Here is a 17,484-nt window from a genome sequence, read left to right on the forward strand (position 1 = left end):
ACGAGACTTTTCCATCAAAATAAAGAAACACATAATTTTGCTGACTTTAAATATATTCCTACATAAAAATTGGAGTAAAAGGGCCAAATAAAATTAGAAAAAAGTCAAACTAGAGTTTAAATAAAAATGGGTTTATTAGGAGCACTCAAACAATTTTTTTTATTTTAACTGAATTATTTCATTTTATAAAGAGACTCTCATAATTTTTTTGACAATAACTAAGCGAGACTTTTCCATCAATGGAAAGAAACACATAATTTTGCTCACTTTAAATATATTCCTACGCAAAAATTGGAGTAGAGAGGCCAAAAAAAATTAGTAAAAAGTCAATTAGAGTTTAAATAAAAATGAGTTTATTGGAAGTACTCAAACAAATCGTTATGTTTTAACTGAATTATTTAATTTTATAAAAAGACTCTCATAATTTTCTTGACAATAACTAAACGAGACTTTTCCATCGATAGAAAGAAACATACAATTTTGATCACTTTAATTATATTCATACATAAAAATTGGAGTAGAAGAGCCAAATAAAATTAGAAAAAAGTCAGACTAGAGTTTAAATAAAAATGGGTTTATTAGGAGTACTCGAACAAGTTTTTATATTTTAACTGAATTATTTCACTTTATAAAGAGACTCTCATAATTTTCTTGGCAATAACTAAACGAGACTTTTCCATCAATAGAAAGAAACAAATAATTTAGCTCACTTGTGTATGTATATTTCTACATAAAAAACTAGAAGAGCTAAGCTTACTAGCCAGATAAAATTAGAAACAAGTCAAACTAAACTTTAAATAAAGGTTGATCTATTGTTGTGTTAACAATAACTAAAGGAGACTTCCATTGGTAGAGAGAAACAGAGAATTTTGCCTATTTCAAATATATTCCCACGGAAAAATTTGAGTAGAGGAGCTAAGTTTACAAGCCAAATGAAATAAAAATCAGTAAAGTATAAATTTTCAGACATTCCTCTTTTCTAATCATAAATATGAAACGTAATTCCATGATGAATTTTTTAACTGACCGCAGAAAATTCTGAAGTCTCATTATATTGTCATCTTGAATTTATATACCACACGTACAACGGAAGAACAAAAACCTGAAACCTGAATGAAACGATGTGCAGATTCTTAGACTAAAAATACTGCAATAAATCAATTTACAGTTAAAAGTTTACAAGTTACAAATTATTTTTTGATAATTATAATTAAATATATCATTATAAGTATAAAGAAATTAGTGGACAATTTATAAAGTGCGTTGGAAAAAATAATAACAAGTACATCCTGTGTTATACTTTAAGGAAACAACTATAATCTGTGTAGTCGTTTAGGAAATCCGCCATAAAACTACCTTTTAATATTTATTGGTTTAACTGTAAAATAATCATTATAACTGAAGTTACCAATTACGCCCCTTTTTTACACAAATTTAAATATTCAACTATGCATAATTAGATTAGTTTTTCAATTAATTTCTTAAAATTTTAATTTATTTCAAAATCTAACAAATATTTTATATAATAAATAAATTATATAAACTAAAATTTTTCAATCTGATTCAGAAAATTTAGAGAAAAATTTCACTTTGTTACACAAATTATATTAAAAAAGTTTTATTTATTTAACTAAAATGAAATTTAATTAGGATTTTTTATAAAATATAGCAAAATTTGATTAGAAAATTTTAGTAATATAAAAAATATATAGATTTTCTTTTCATATAAATAAATTATTAAAAGAAATTAATTTAACTTGATTAGGTCCCCAATTAAAAATAAATTTATTGTATTATATTTTAATATTTTTACATTAAACTGTAAATATAATTTGAAAGCTTTTTATGTCTTTGAGTTAAAGTAACAGAAGATGAAATAAGTGATTTTTTTAAAACAAATTTTTGTTGAAACTACAAGTAATTAGAGACTCAATTAAAAATTTATAATAACTTAGTGTAGTATTTTTAAAATATGCCAAGTGCTTGAAAACAACAATTTTACCTTGATATTAGAAAAATAAACTTGCGCAACTCAACAAATTATTTGCTTGGGTATGCCTCAAGAATGCCACATTAATATGTTGTAATTAAAATAATAGATCTTTCACATTATGGCAGGGAAAATTCAAAAAATACAAAACATTCCCAGTAACATTCTTCACGATTTAGAAAACATTGCAAATATAAAAGGATTGTTTTTTTTTCAAATTCTGATCAGTCATTATTTTGTCATCACAATTTATAAACTACACATACTAAAGTGCATAGAAAAAGCCCAGGACTAGATTTTTCTCCCGGTACCCCTCAAGGGTATTGAAACCTGTTAAATAATGCCATTACCTGCGAAATCGTACAATACAACCGGAGCCAGTCCACGTACAGAAACCAATTATCGACCATCAAACCCACCTGTAAGAAAACAGAAAAAGTAATTAATATGACAGATGCATAAAACGGTACATTGTTTCGTACGAATGCAAACACCATCCACGGGGGAGCAATTTGTAATAAGCAATATTATGCGGAATGCCCGTTTTGCCATTTCAAAGATAATGTCACATACTTTTATTATTACGTTTCAGGACTTTTTTCAGCGTCACGAAACGCAACCTTATTTATGGCGTGATCGTAACTTTGAATAAAAATTAGGTCCTGTTCAGGAAAAAAAAGTTGGTTAATTGTCATGCGAAAGAAAAGTCCCGGTTTTTGCTGTTTGTGGGCATCGAAATTAATTGTGAAATATGTAACATACTTGTTTGTGTATGTACTTTAGAAAATTCCAGTTTAGAAGGAATTGTCCTTGCATGTTTAACATTTGTATATTTAAAAGTTAGATTAGAACATTAGTTTGTTATGGAATACGAGTAAGTAAGTGGTGCCCTGAATTTAAAAATTTGATGAGTTAATTTCTTGATAATAACGTAGATACTTTGGTGCAGCATAAAAATTGGTAATGAGATGAGCATTGCCATATTATTAGTCATCCTAGAAGGAATATTTAAAACAAACATGCACTGGTAACAAGATCTCCATGTTCAAGTCATATCGTCTGTCAATTAAACCAATTTGACTCGATTATTTCGTTATCTTGAAGCTGGAAAACGGATAACGAAACATCTAAGCCGCTTCCGTTAAATTAATTAAAATATATTCAAGCAATTTCATTAGAACCGAGGAACTGTTATCGACCCAGTACTGGTTTCAGTTTCCGCGGTTGATACGAAATAATCATCCAGACCGTCGGGCACTATTTCATACATGCGTGTCGTTGTTTCCTGAAATTGTTGGATGGCGGGTACACCTGTGGCCTCGTTCGCATTACATAACAGACATCCACTCGGTAATGCGACACATTTTTGATACTTCCATTAGTTTGTCTCATTAATAATGCAAAAGGCGTTATTTATTATGTTGTTATTAAAAAATACAATGGAAACGGCTAGCCAATATTTTGACCACTTTTATTTTGAACCTGGGATTAATCAAAGATTTATTTATTGGTACAGAAGTCACGACGAACGAAGTTAATCTAAAACAATATGGAACAGCTTACTCGTCGGTCGTTGTTGCATCATTATGGCCGTCCTTATGTGATGCTGCTTTGATGTCATAATTCATGTCCAATTATACGACATGGCCGGTAGGACACGATTAGAAAATGTTAATTAAATTAAAAATGCAAATGACGAAGAAACGGAATGTTTCTCACGTTATATGTAACTAATTACAATTCTTGAATCTAGTTTAAAAATAATTAATAAACTTGTGATCGATCGGTTCATTAAATTGTTCCGTAAAACTAAATTAATAAATAAGTATTTAAATCGTACCTTTATTTGGTATTTATGTTGGTGGCAATTAACTGTTAAATAACACCATTAAACTATAACAAGAATCAATTATAAAACTATTTAAAATAAACATCAACACAGGCAAGATATAAACTCAATATTTTGCTTTTCAGAATCCAGGAATATGCCCACGAATGCACTGGCAACACACAATCTTATCGGCTCTAATCTTATAAACGGTGACCTACGACATTTGATCATTAATTAAAGTCACACTTTAAACATTTGTTTATACGAAGATAGCGTAATTTATTTTCACAAAGGTTATGCGATAAAGGCAGGTTATTTTACAAAAAGAAATTTTCAACACATTTTTGGCTAAAACTTTAGTTATTTACTTTAAAAGATAAATTTCTTTTAAGAGTCTTATTTATAGTCACTAATAAGAATGAATATTAACTCACTGTAAATCAACCTAACGTAACTGAAATAAGCTTAAAACAATGTTATGCTTTAAAAAATATCAGTTCTCCCTCATTAATGCAAAAATATTATTTTACACAAAGTAATATTTAAGATATTTTTGAGTCATTTTAAATTTCTTTTAATAATTATATAACCTAACCTAACTTAATCTAGGTTAATTGACCTAAAAACAACATAATCTCTTGAAAATGTTTAATTCTCCCTCATTAAAACAAAAATATTATTTTACACAAAGAAGTTTTTAAGATATTTTTGACTAAAAGTTTACTCATTTTTAAAGATTTTTAACTTAATAATTATACAACCTGAACTAACCTAGCTTAATTAACCTAAAACAAAATAAGTTCTTGAAAAAGTTTAGTTCTCTCTTATTAAAACAAAAATATTATTTTACACAAAGAAATATTTAACAATTTTAGTTCTCCTTTATTAATACAAAAATATTATTTTACTCAAAGAAGTTTTTAAGATTTTTTTGGCTAAAAGTTTACTCATTTTAAAAGATATTTATCTTAATACTTATGTAACCTAACCTAACTTAGCTTAATTAACCTAAAAACAACATAATCTCTTGTAAAGTTTAGTTCTCCCTCATTAACAAGAATATTATTTTACACAAAGAAACATTTAAGATATTTTTGACTAAAACATTCATTTTAGAAGATATTTATTTTAATAGTTATATACCCTAAAAATTTTAGTTAATTAATACAAAAAATATTATTTTACAGGGAGAAATTTTCAAAACATTTTTGGCTAAAACTTTAGTTATTCGCTTTAAAAGACAAGGAAATTTATTTTAAAAGATTTATTTATAGTCCCTAATAAGAATGAATATTAACCTGACCTAACTTACTGTAAATCAACCTAATGTAACTGAAATAAGCTAGAAACAATGTTATGTCTTTAAAAATTTCAGTTCTCTCTCATTAATGTAAAAAATATTATTTTTCACAAAAAAATGTTTAAGATATTTTTGGTCAAAACTTCATTGATTTTAAAAGATATTTATTTTAATAATTATATAACCTAACCTATGTTAATTAACCTAAAAACAACATAAAGTCTTCAAAAATTTTAGTTCTCCCTCATTAATACGAAAATATTATTTTACCCAAAGAAGTCATTAAGATATTTTTGACTAAAACTTTCACTTTAGAAAATTTTAGTTTTCCTTCATTAACACAAAAAATATGATTTTACATAAAGATATATTCAACATATTTTAGTTTATTTATTTTGAAAGATAAGTAAATTTCTTTTAAGAGATTTGTCACCAAAATGAATGAACATGATATAAATTAACCTAACCTAACTTAATGTAACCTAACCTAAACTGGCTTAAATAATCTAAAAACAATGCAATGTCTTTAAAAAATTTAGTTTTTCCTCATTATATACAAAGAATATTATCATCGTTATACACTCTTATCGCCATCATTAATGAAATGAATTTAAATACATGATAAACTGGTAACAATATGGAAACATAAAAATGCTTCCTTATTTATGTATGTATTATCCATTGTTATTTAAAAATTTCTAAAGACAAATTTGTCTTTTATCACGATTATTAGGCCAGTAAGCTATGAACACCTGTAGGTATTATTATCCGATTGTAATAATTAATATTCTGGCAATGTTACTCTTACTCAGTCGTATATCTAATGATATAAAATATTATACCTAATAAATTCAAATCTTGGCACTGTTTTCAAAATAGTTTATTATATTTAAATTTACAAGCCATAAAGATATTTTTTGTTATTATTAATTATGTTGAGACTAAAAATTTACAAAGAGATTTGGACCAGTCTATATTTTCTTTAAATTTAGTTAAGCAAATTTTTTATTTAAGCATAAGAGTTTTCTCCTCGTAACAAGTTTAAAAACACACCGTTGCGATTTATTGCCCTGTTATCTATAACTCTGATTTATTATCTAACCTAAATAAATGTAAAATTAAAAAACCGTCCACACTGAAATTATTAAAAAAAAGCCCCCCCCTTGTAAACCGGTGGGTGTTGTTAAATTTATGTACGGCGGCGTTGTAAAATTTTACACGAGTGCCAACAGCTGAGGTGAAATATTATATTCTAAACATGACCTTACATATTAAAATGAAAAATATGTTATTTATTGCCGGCCAAAGTAACTGACAACCGTTCATATTTTATGCCCTCTCATAAATATGCTCACCTGATGTCCGACGATTGAAACGGTGAAAAATTACCTAAGTAGTCCCACTTAATACTAATAAGAACCGCAATGAACTGCTCTATACACCTCTTAATTAAATTAATTTATAAGTTTACAAATTTACAAGTATAAGTATGTTATTAAAGTTTCTAAGTCTATACATTTATAAAATATTTAAAGATTATAAGTCAATGTAAGTAAGTTAAGCTTATAAACAAATTTATAAATTTGTAAATGTTTATAAGTAAGTAAACTAATAAGAAGTATGTAAGGTGTTCATAAAAGTTTATAAAATTTTATAAGAAGTTTATAAAAGTTTATAAAAACTTTATAAAAGCTGATAAGGGTATATAAAAGTTTACAAGAGTTTATAAATGTTTACAAAAGTTTATAAAAGTTTATAAAACTATTAAAATTTATAAAATTTTGTAAAAGCTGATAAGAGTATATAAAAGTTTATAAATGTTTACAAAAGTTTACAAAAGTTTATTAAAGTTAGGTTAGGTTAGGTTATAAATCTTTATTAAAATTTATAAAATTTTGTAAATATTTATATAAACTTTTATAAGTTTTATAAGTTTTATAAGTAAGTTTTATAAGTTTTATAAGTAAGTTATTTTACAAGTTTACAAATTAGTTTACAAGTTTCTAAGTAAGTTTATAAATTCATAAGTTTATAAGTAAGTTCATAAGTTTATAAGTCTATAAGTTTTATATGTTTTATAAGTTTTATGTTTTATAAGTATTATAGTAAGTTTTATATATTTTATAAGTTTTATAAGTTTCATAAGTTTCATAAGTTTTATAACTTTTATAAGTAAGTTTTATAAGTTATATAAGTTTTAAGTTTTATAAGTAAGTTATTTTACAAGTTTACAAATTAGTTTACAAGTTTATAAGTAAGTTCATAAGTTTATAAGTGAGTTTATAAGTTTATAAGTTTTATATGTTGTATAAGTTTTATGTTTTATAAGTATTATAGTAAGTTTTATAAGTTTTATAAGTTTTATAAGTTTTATAAGTTTATATAAACTTTATAAGTTATATAAGTTTTAAGTTTTATAAGTAAGTTATTTTATAAGTTTACAAATTAATTTACAAGTTTATAAGTAAGTTCATAAGTTTATAAGTAAGTTTATAGGTCTATAAGTTTTATAAGTTTTATATGTTTTATAAGTTTTATGTTTTATAAGTATTATAAGTAAGTTTTATAAGTAAGTTTCATAATTTTTATAAGTTTTATAAGTTATATAAGTTTTAAGTTTTATAAGTAAGTTATTTTACAAGTTTACAAATTAGTTTACAAGTTTATAAGTAAGTTTATAAGTGTATAAGTTTTATATATTTTATAAGTAAGTTTTATAAGTTTTATATATTTTATAAACAAGTTAGTTTACAAGTTTATAAGTCTATAAGTTTTATACGTTTTATAAGTTTTATGTTTTATAAGTATTATAGTAAATTTTATAAGTTTTATAAAATATTTAAAGATTATAAGTCTATGTAAGTAAGTTAAGCTTATAAACAAATTTATAAATTTGTAAATGTTTATAAGTAAGTAAACTTATATGAAGTTTGTAAGGAGTTCATAAAAATTTATAAATATTTATAAGAAGTTTATAAAAGTTTATAAAAACTTTATAAAAGCTGATAAGTTTTATAATTTTTATAAGTTTTATATATTTTATAAATAAGTTAGTTTACAAGTTTACAAGTTTACAAGTTAGTTTACAAGTTTATAGGTAAGTTTATAAATTTATAAGTTTATAAGTAAGTTCATAAGTTTATAAGTAAGTTAAGTCTATAAGTTTTATAAGTTTTATATGTTTTATAAGTATTATAGTAAGTTTTATAAGTTTTATGAGTTTTATAAGTTTTATAACTTATTTTATAAGTAAGTTTTATAAGTTTCAAGTTTACAAGTTTATAAGTAAGTTTATAAATTTATAAGTTTATAAGTATGTTTATAAGTTCATAAGTCTCTAAGTAAGTTTATAAATTTAATTAAGAGAGATTAAAATACATTAAAATCTTTATAAAATATTTTTGTTTGCAAATACTTTACCAGATGTTATTCTTGACCGAAAACTTTAACTATTTATAATCATTATAACAACAAACAAATGTATTTTCATGATTTGTAAACGTATTGAAATTTAATAAATCGAAGCTTTTCAGGCAAACGGTAACAAATAATAATTACCATTAAAATAATCTTCAATAAACCTTTTCATGGAAATAAATCAGTGTTGTAGCACTGCTTCTAAATGTACTTCCGCAGCAGTGCCATAAATTCCACCCGGTCCTGGAAAAAAATGACAAACGACGCACATACACAATATATCAGTAAAACCGAAATGTTATTAAAAACTCAATAATAAACCTTTAAAATATCGTCAATATTTCTCACTTAAATAAATTTCGTGCGACAAATCTCGCAATAAATCCGGCAGTTAGTAAAATCCTCGGATGGCGATCGTAAAATAAATGAAAAGCAAATAGTCTAATTGAGGTGCACACGGGAGGGTGCCCATATGTGAGACCAGATACCGTAAATTTTATCCTTGCTTGGTCCTGGATTCAGCCACGAAATTTAGATGTTGTGTGTTTACAGAAATGCTGTAAATTGCAAAAATGACCGTGCCCATAACTCTTCCAATTTCGTTTTTACCTTTGTTTACTCCTGTTCGCGATTACAATAAAAAGACTTAATTTATCGGGTCGCAAATGAACAGCCACATATTTATGTGTACCGACCAAGTTTGTCTCTGGAGTGAGCTCAAAATTTATAAGAAAAAAAAAATGTAATAATTCAGCGGCAAATGTTAATTTGGCATATACGCGAGCGACGCGAGTTTAATTTCGGGTCAGTGTTTTGTACCCCGTTAACATTCCTCGGTGGAATTTCGTGCGTCGGCCCGGCCGGGCCACCGAAAGGTGACTTTGCGGATCCAGCGACCACATCTTGAAACAAAAAACGGAAAACGGTCGACCTTTTAAACGGGCATAACGTGGGTTTACTTGACAGTGAGGATGTCACTGGCATTTGTTTTAAAAGACCCCAGCGACGAGAAAACGACCAGCAGAACGCAAATTAAAATAAACAAAATTGAAATTCAGCAATGAGAGGACGCCTTTCGGATTTACGTTTCTGTTGACGTTTCGAATTTATTCACAAGCGTTTTACATATTCCCCTTTTATCATTGCTGACTTTAACTTATTTAAATTATTTTGTGCGGCCGTTTTATTTGATACGGCGCTTATAATTCACATTTGAATAAATATCTGAATGTGTTACATTCATTTTAATAATATTTAACTGAAGAATTATTATAGCAAAGGATTTCCTAGTTAAGTACACTGGAATAATAAATTTAAGTCATTCTATATATATTTAAATATAAAAATTTAATTATAATTTAAAAATTTAGTAATAATCCTCTCAAAAATCATCACCATAATAGGCCTGTTGGAATTTTTCTACAGCCATTAACCGTAAAATTAATATTGTTAACATAATAAAAGTGTAATTAAGCCCCATTACATGAAAATCCGGGTTTTATTGTTGCTCTTTAACACGCGACTTTCACACACAGAGATAGATGTGAGTACAAATTGCACATACAGTATGTAATGTGAACATACATACGCACTTGGAAAATAAAAAGGGATGTGGAATATTTTTAAATGAAAATTGCTCTAAAATAGATTATAAAATAATAATTCATAGGTTAAAGACATTATCATTTAATTAGTACTAGTTTTAAAAGCAACAATAAATTAAAACGTGTATTAAGCAATTTTAATTAGAGTTGAGTTATCTTTATTTATGCCTATTTTAAGGAAAATTAAGTTTTTCAATATTTTAAATTTAAAATTATAAACCTATTTTATTTATTATAGTAAAAGAACTACGATAATTCAGTTTTTCAGTATTGAACTAGAACTGATATTATTTTTACAGAGGAGCCTATTTAAAAGAAAATTTATCATTACTGAGCAGAAAATGATTGATACCTACTAATGGTGCCTATTTTATAGAAAATTCAGTTTTTCAATTTTAAACAGAAAGTGTTTTATTTTTTTACAGTTTTAAGATAAACTTAAGTTATTTAAACTACAAAAGTTATATTTTTATTGGATATTTGAAAATAACTCACATAATAGTGAAGCCTATTTTAAAGAAAATTAAATTTTTCAGTCTGAGTAGGAAATGTTTTATATTTATAGTTTAAAAACTTACTTTTGTTATGAAAGCACAAAAATACATACTTATTGGATATCAGAAAATATGACCTATTAATGGTACCTATTTTAAGGAAAATTCAGTTATTCAATTTTGAACAGAAAGTGTTTTATTTTGTTTACAATTTCAAGACAAACTTCAGTTATTTAAACCACAAAAGTTATATTTTTATTGGATATTTGAAAATAACTCACATAATAGTGAAGCCTATTTTAAAGAAAATTAAATTTTTCAGTCTGAGTAGGAAATGTTTTATATTTATAGTTTAAAAACTTACTTTTGTTATGAAAGCACAAAAATACATTCTTATTGGATATCAGAAAATACGACCTATTAATGGTAACTATTTTAAGGAAAATTCAGTTTTTCAATTTTGAACAGAAAGTGTTTTATTTTTTTACAGTTTCAAGACAAACTTCAATTATTCAAACCAAAAAAGTTATAATTTTATTGGATATTTGAAAATAACTCACATAATAGTGAAGCCTATTTTAAAGAAAATTAAATTTTTCAGTCTGAGTAGGAGATTTTTTAAATTTATAGTTTAAAAATTTACTTTTGTTATGAAAGCACAAAAATACATATTTATTGGATATCAAAAAATATTACCTATTAATGGTGCCTATTTTAAGGAAAATTCAGTTATTCAATTTTGAACAAAAAGTGTTTTATTTTTTTACAGTTTCAAGACAAACTTAAGTTATTTAAACTACAAAAGTTATATTTTTATTGGATATTTGAAAATAACCCACATAATAGTGAAGCCTATTTTAAAGAAAATTAAATTTTTCAATCTGAGTAGGAGATGATTTATATTTGTAGTTTAAAAACTTCCTTTTGTTATGAAAGCACAAAAATACATTCTTATTGGATATCAAAAAATATTACCTATTAATGATGCCTATTTTAAGGAAAATTCAGTTATTCAATTTTGAACAGAAAGTGTTTTATTTTTTTTACAGTTACAAGACAAACTTCAGTTATTTAAACCACAAAAGTTATATTTTTATTGGATATTTGAAAATAACTCACATAATAGTGAAGCCTATTTTAAAGAAAATTAAATTTTTCAGTCTGAGTAGGAAATGTTTTATATTTATAGTTTAAAAACTTACTTTTGTTATGAAAGCACAAAAATACATTCTTATTGGATATCAGAAAATACGACCTATTAATGGTAACTATTTTAAGGAAAATTCAGTTTTTCAATTTTGAACAGAAAGTGTTTTATTTTTTTACAGTTTCAAGACAAACTTCAATTATTCAAACCAAAAAAGTTATAATTTTATTGGATATTTGAAAATAACTCACATAATAGTGAAGCCTATTTTAAAGAAAATTAAATTTTTCAGTCTGAGTAGGAGATTTTTTAAATTTATAGTTTAAAAATTTACTTTTGTTATGAAAGCACAAAAATACATATTTATTGGATATCAAAAAATATTACCTATTAATGGTGCCTATTTTAAGGAAAATTCAGTTATTCAATTTTGAACAAAAAGTGTTTTATTTTTTTACAGTTTCAAGACAAACTTAAGTTATTTAAACTACAAAAGTTATATTTTTATTGGATATTTGAAAATAACCCACATAATAGTGAAGCCTATTTTAAAGAAAATTAAATTTTTCAATCTGAGTAGGAGATGATTTATATTTGTAGTTTAAAAACTTCCTTTTGTTATGAAAGCACAAAAATACATTCTTATTGGATATCAAAAAATATTACCTATTAATGATGCCTATTTTAAGGAAAATTCAGTTATTCAATTTTGAACAGAAAGTGTTTTATTTTTTTTACAGTTACAAGACAAACTTCAGTTATTTAAACCACAAAAGTTATATTTTTATTGGATATTTGAAAATAACTCACATAATAGTGAAGCCTATTTTAAAGAAAATTAAATTTTTCAGTCTGAGTAGGAAATGTTTTATATTTATAGTTTAAAAACTTACTTTTGTTATGAAAGCACAAAAATACATTCTTATTGGATATCAGAAAATATGACCTATTAATGGTACCTATTTTAAGGAAAATTCAGTTTTTCAATTTTGAACAGAAAGTGTTTTATTTTTTTACAGTTTCAAGACAAACTTCAATTATTCAAACCAAAAAAGTTATAATTTTATTGAATATGTGAAAATAACTCACATAATAGTGAAGCCTATTTTAAAGAAAATTAAATTTTTAAGTCTGAGTAGGAGATTTTTTAAATTTATAGTTTAAAAATTTACTTTTGTTATGAAAGCACAAAAATACATATTTATTGGATATCAAAAAATATTACCTATTAATGGTGCCTATTTTAAGAAAAATTCAATTTTTCAATTTTGAGTAAGAAATGTTATATTTTTAAAAACAAACTTTAGTTATTTAAACCACAAAAGTTATATTTTTATTGGATATCAGAAAATAAGTCCTAATCTTGGTGCCTATTTTAAAGAAAATTCAGTTTTTCAATAATGAGCAGAAAGTGTTTTAAATGTTTTAAATTTAAAATGTCAAAACTACTTTAATTATTAAACCACAAAACGTATTTGTGTGTGTGTATATATCTCAAAATAAGCCACAACTATTAATGGAGCCTATTTTAAAATAATTAAATTTTTCAGTACTAAATACGAGGTGTTTTATTTTTGCAGTTTATAAACTTAGATAAGTTATGAAACCATAAAAAATGTTTGTATTGTATACTAGAAATAACCGTCGTTAATAGCGCCTATTTTAAACAAAATTCAGTTTTTCAGTATTGAGCTGAGGATGTTTTTAGTTTAAAGTTTCAAAACTTAGTTTAATTATTAAACCATAAAAATGATATTTTTGGATATCTGAAAATAAGCCAATTGATAGACCATTTTAAAGAAAATTAAGTTTGTTACAATAGTTTATAAAATAATAATTTTGTAAAATAAATTATAGGTTAAAAACATTATTATTTAATTAGTACAAGTTTTGAAGGCAAACAATAAATTAAAACGTGTATTAAAAATCCTCGTGAAACATTATCAGAAGTTAATTTTAATTAGTGTAAGACACCGCTGCAACATTATCCGCATTTAGCAAAGTTTTCAGTAAATAAATCAGCGCATAAATCAAGCCGGGTAATGAAATACCTATATGACATAGTTGAGGCGCACTATAAGTTACAAGGAAGTTAACTGAATATGGTCTTGGAAGTTCACGCCTGCATTCGGTCGTTTTTGCTTGGGAACTTGAAGCTCCGTCTTCTTTGCCATAATTGCCGGGCTATAAATACGTATCAGATATGAACAATTTGAAACTGGATGCACGCTATGGCCACTCACTTCTGCCAGCATCCCGGCTGCGTCTCGCTCGTCTGTTGGTCTTTGTTTACTCCTTACTTAATTAAGGACGATATATGAGGTCTCCAGACGCATATACACTACACTTTAACAAACATAAATATGGAGGTATTGAAGTACTATGTTTCCTATTGACGGAGATGATTAATTGCCCGAGGAATATGAACTTGAATTCAATTTTGAACAAGAGTATCTTACATTATTTAATACATACTTTAATTGATGATTAATTAGATTCTACTACTTATTGACAATTTAAGTCATTACTGAACCATTTTATGGTAATTGGGGATGTAACTGACAAGTTTACTGAGATTTAGTTAAATTAATGTCATTGACATTTTTACCACACAAAAAAAATAGAAATCATTTAATAATATACAATGTAGAATGTACATTTATTTTCAGATTTTTCTATTATTTTTTTATTGAGATTTAGTTAATTTATGTTCATCAACAAACTTCAATTATGTGATTCAAATTGAAATTGAAATTAGAAGACTTAGTTAAATGTGACCTAAATTCTTCCTTAGTTATTTAGAGTTTAACTAGTATCTATGAGGTATAATTAAAGGAGGTACCCTAAACATAAAAACACTTCTTCCTTATTTAGAATATTTAACTAGCGCTTAACAAGTATGGTTTATTGAAATTAGGGACTAGTTAATAATATAATATTGTGCATTTAGTTTTTAACAAAATTCTTCCTCATTTATTATAAATTTAAGTAATGCTCAAAATATAAATTAGTTTTAATTAAGAAATAAATTGGAATGAAAATTCTGGTTGAAATCAAAAAAATTATTGAATATATATTTTGTAAATTGAATCAAATGTTAACAAAATAAGATAATAAACATCACATGTCAATGTAAATATGTGTTAAAAATACAAGTATTATGAGGTGTGGTTTAATACATATCTATTTGTTGATTTTTTAATAATGGAGTATTTATTAAAATGAGGCTTTACTGAAACTAGAGACTAGTTAAGAATATAATATTGTACATTCAACTTTTAACAAAATTAGCTATATACCCCCTCATTTATTATGAAATTAAGTAATGCCTAACATATAAATTAAGTTTTAATGAAAGAAATAAATTGGAATGAAAATTCATGTTGAAAACGAAAATAATATTGAATATATATTTTTTAAATCCATTTGTATTGCATTAAATGTTAACAAAATAAAATAATAAATATTACATAATGTAAATATGTGTTAAAACTAAAAATATTGCAAGGTGTAATTTAATACATATCAATTTATTTATCTTTTAATAATGAAGTATGTTTTAAAATGAAGGGACTAGTTAAGAATATAATCTGACGTATTCAATTTTTTATAAAATTAGCTACATTCCTCCTTATTTATTATAAATTTAAGTAAAGCCTAAAATATAAATTAGTTTTAATGAAAGAAATAAATTGGAATGAAAATTCAGGTTGAAATTAAAAAAATTATTGAATATATATTTTTTAATCCACTTAGATTGAATTAAATGTTAACAAAATAAAATAATAAACATTACATAATGTAAATATATGTTAAAACTAAAAATATTATGAAGTGTAGTTTAATAAATATCAATTTATTGAACTTTTAATAATGGAGTGTTTATTAAATTGTACTTTAATGAAACTAGGGACTAGTTAAGATTATGATATGATGAATTCAATTTTTAATAAAATTAGTTACATTCCTCCTCATTTATTATAAATTTAAGTAATATCTGAAATATAAATTAGTTTTAGTGAAAGAAATAAATTGGAATGAAAATTCAGGTTAAAATCAAAAAAATTATTTTATACATATTTTATAAATCCACTTAGATTGAATCAAATGTTAACAGAATAAAATTATAAACATTACATAATGTAAATATATGTTAAAACTAAAAATATTATGAGGTGCGGTTTAATACATATCAATTTATTGAACTTTTAATAATGGAGTATTTATTAAATTGAGTGCTTTAATGAGACTAGTTAAGAATATGATATGGTGCATTCAATTTTTGATAAAATTAACTATATTCCTCCTTATTTATTATAAATTTTAGTAAAGCCTAAAATATAAATTAGTTTTAATGAAAAAATTAAATTGCAATAAAAATTCAGGTTGAAATTAAAAAATTTATTGAATATATTTTTTTAATCCACTTAGATTGAATTAAATGTTAACAAAATAAAATAATAAACATTACATAATGTAAATATATGTTAAAACTAAAAATATTATGAAGTGTGGTTTAATACATATCAATGTATTTATCTTTTAATAATTGAGTATTTATTAAAATGAGTGCTTTACTGAAATTAGGGACTAGTTAAGAATATAATATGGTGCATTCTATTTTTGATAAAATTAGCTACATTCCTCCTCATTTATTATAAATTTAAATAATGCCTAAAATATAACATTACATAATGTAAATATGTGTTAAAAATAAAAATATTATGAGGAATGGTTTAATACATGTCAATTTATTGAACTTTTAATAATGTAGAATTTATTAAATGGAGTGCTTTACTGAAACTAGGGACTAGTTAATAATATAATATTGTGCATTCAATTTTTGACAAAAATAGCTGCATTCCTCCTCATTTATTATAAATTTGAGTAGTGCCTAAAATATAAATTAGTTTTAATGAAATAAATAAACTGGAATGAAAATTCAGACTGAAAATCAAAAAGTTATTGAGTATATATTTTTTACATTCATTTACATAAATAATGTAAATATGTATAAATTTATTAAATATTTAATAATGGACTCTATCAATTGTGTTATTAATACACATCAAGAGGAAGTAATTTATCCAAATTGTAATTAAAATTGAGTGGTTTACTGAAATTGGGAACTAGTTAATAATATAATAATAATAATAATAATATATATATAGCTATATTCTTTCTCATTTATTATAAATTTAACTAAAACCTAAAATATTTATTATTTTTAAGAAAAAAAATAAACTGGAATGAAATATATGACTTTAATGAATATTTTATTTCTTAAAATCACCCAAATTCTTGTTTACTTATTCAGGATTTATATCTGAAAAAACTGAAAGAGATAAATTTATTAAGGTTTAAATTAAGCCAGTATTAATGTAAATTTTTATCAAGTGATTTAAATTCTTTTTCAGTTATTGGCTATTTAACTAATCTTAAGTATGTAAATATTATGGAACTGCCAAAATAACAATTAATCAATAAATAAGGATGAAATTAATAGTGTACTGAATTTTAACTGTAAATATTTATAATGAAAAATGTACAACAAAAGTCTTTCACTTTCAGTTATAAAATGTGTCATATAGTATGTAATTAACGGTTAAAGAAGTGATAATGTTGCACATTATGTGTAAATTTAAACAAATATATCATAATTAACATATTCAATTATACGTTTAATAAAAGGCACATTATA

The 17,484-nt window shown here is 24.2% G+C and overlaps 1 long non-coding RNA gene across 1 annotated transcript; it reads right to left on the reverse strand.

The window, feature by feature from the left end:
* Positions 1–2,393: 2,393 nt before the first annotated feature.
* Positions 2,394–14,273, reverse strand: LOC126265063 (uncharacterized). Its single transcript, XR_007547619.1, has 3 exons — positions 14,259–14,273; positions 14,027–14,172; positions 2,394–2,409 (listed from the first exon to the last, which is right to left on the reverse strand). It is a non-coding gene; the product is annotated as an uncharacterized LOC126265063 (long non-coding RNA).
* Between the last annotated feature and the right edge of the window lie 3,211 nt (positions 14,274–17,484).

This window comes from Aethina tumida, chromosome 3 (genome assembly GCF_024364675.1).
Source record: "Aethina tumida isolate Nest 87 chromosome 3, icAetTumi1.1, whole genome shotgun sequence".
In the NCBI taxonomy this organism is placed as follows: domain Eukaryota; kingdom Metazoa; phylum Arthropoda; class Insecta; order Coleoptera; family Nitidulidae; genus Aethina; species Aethina tumida.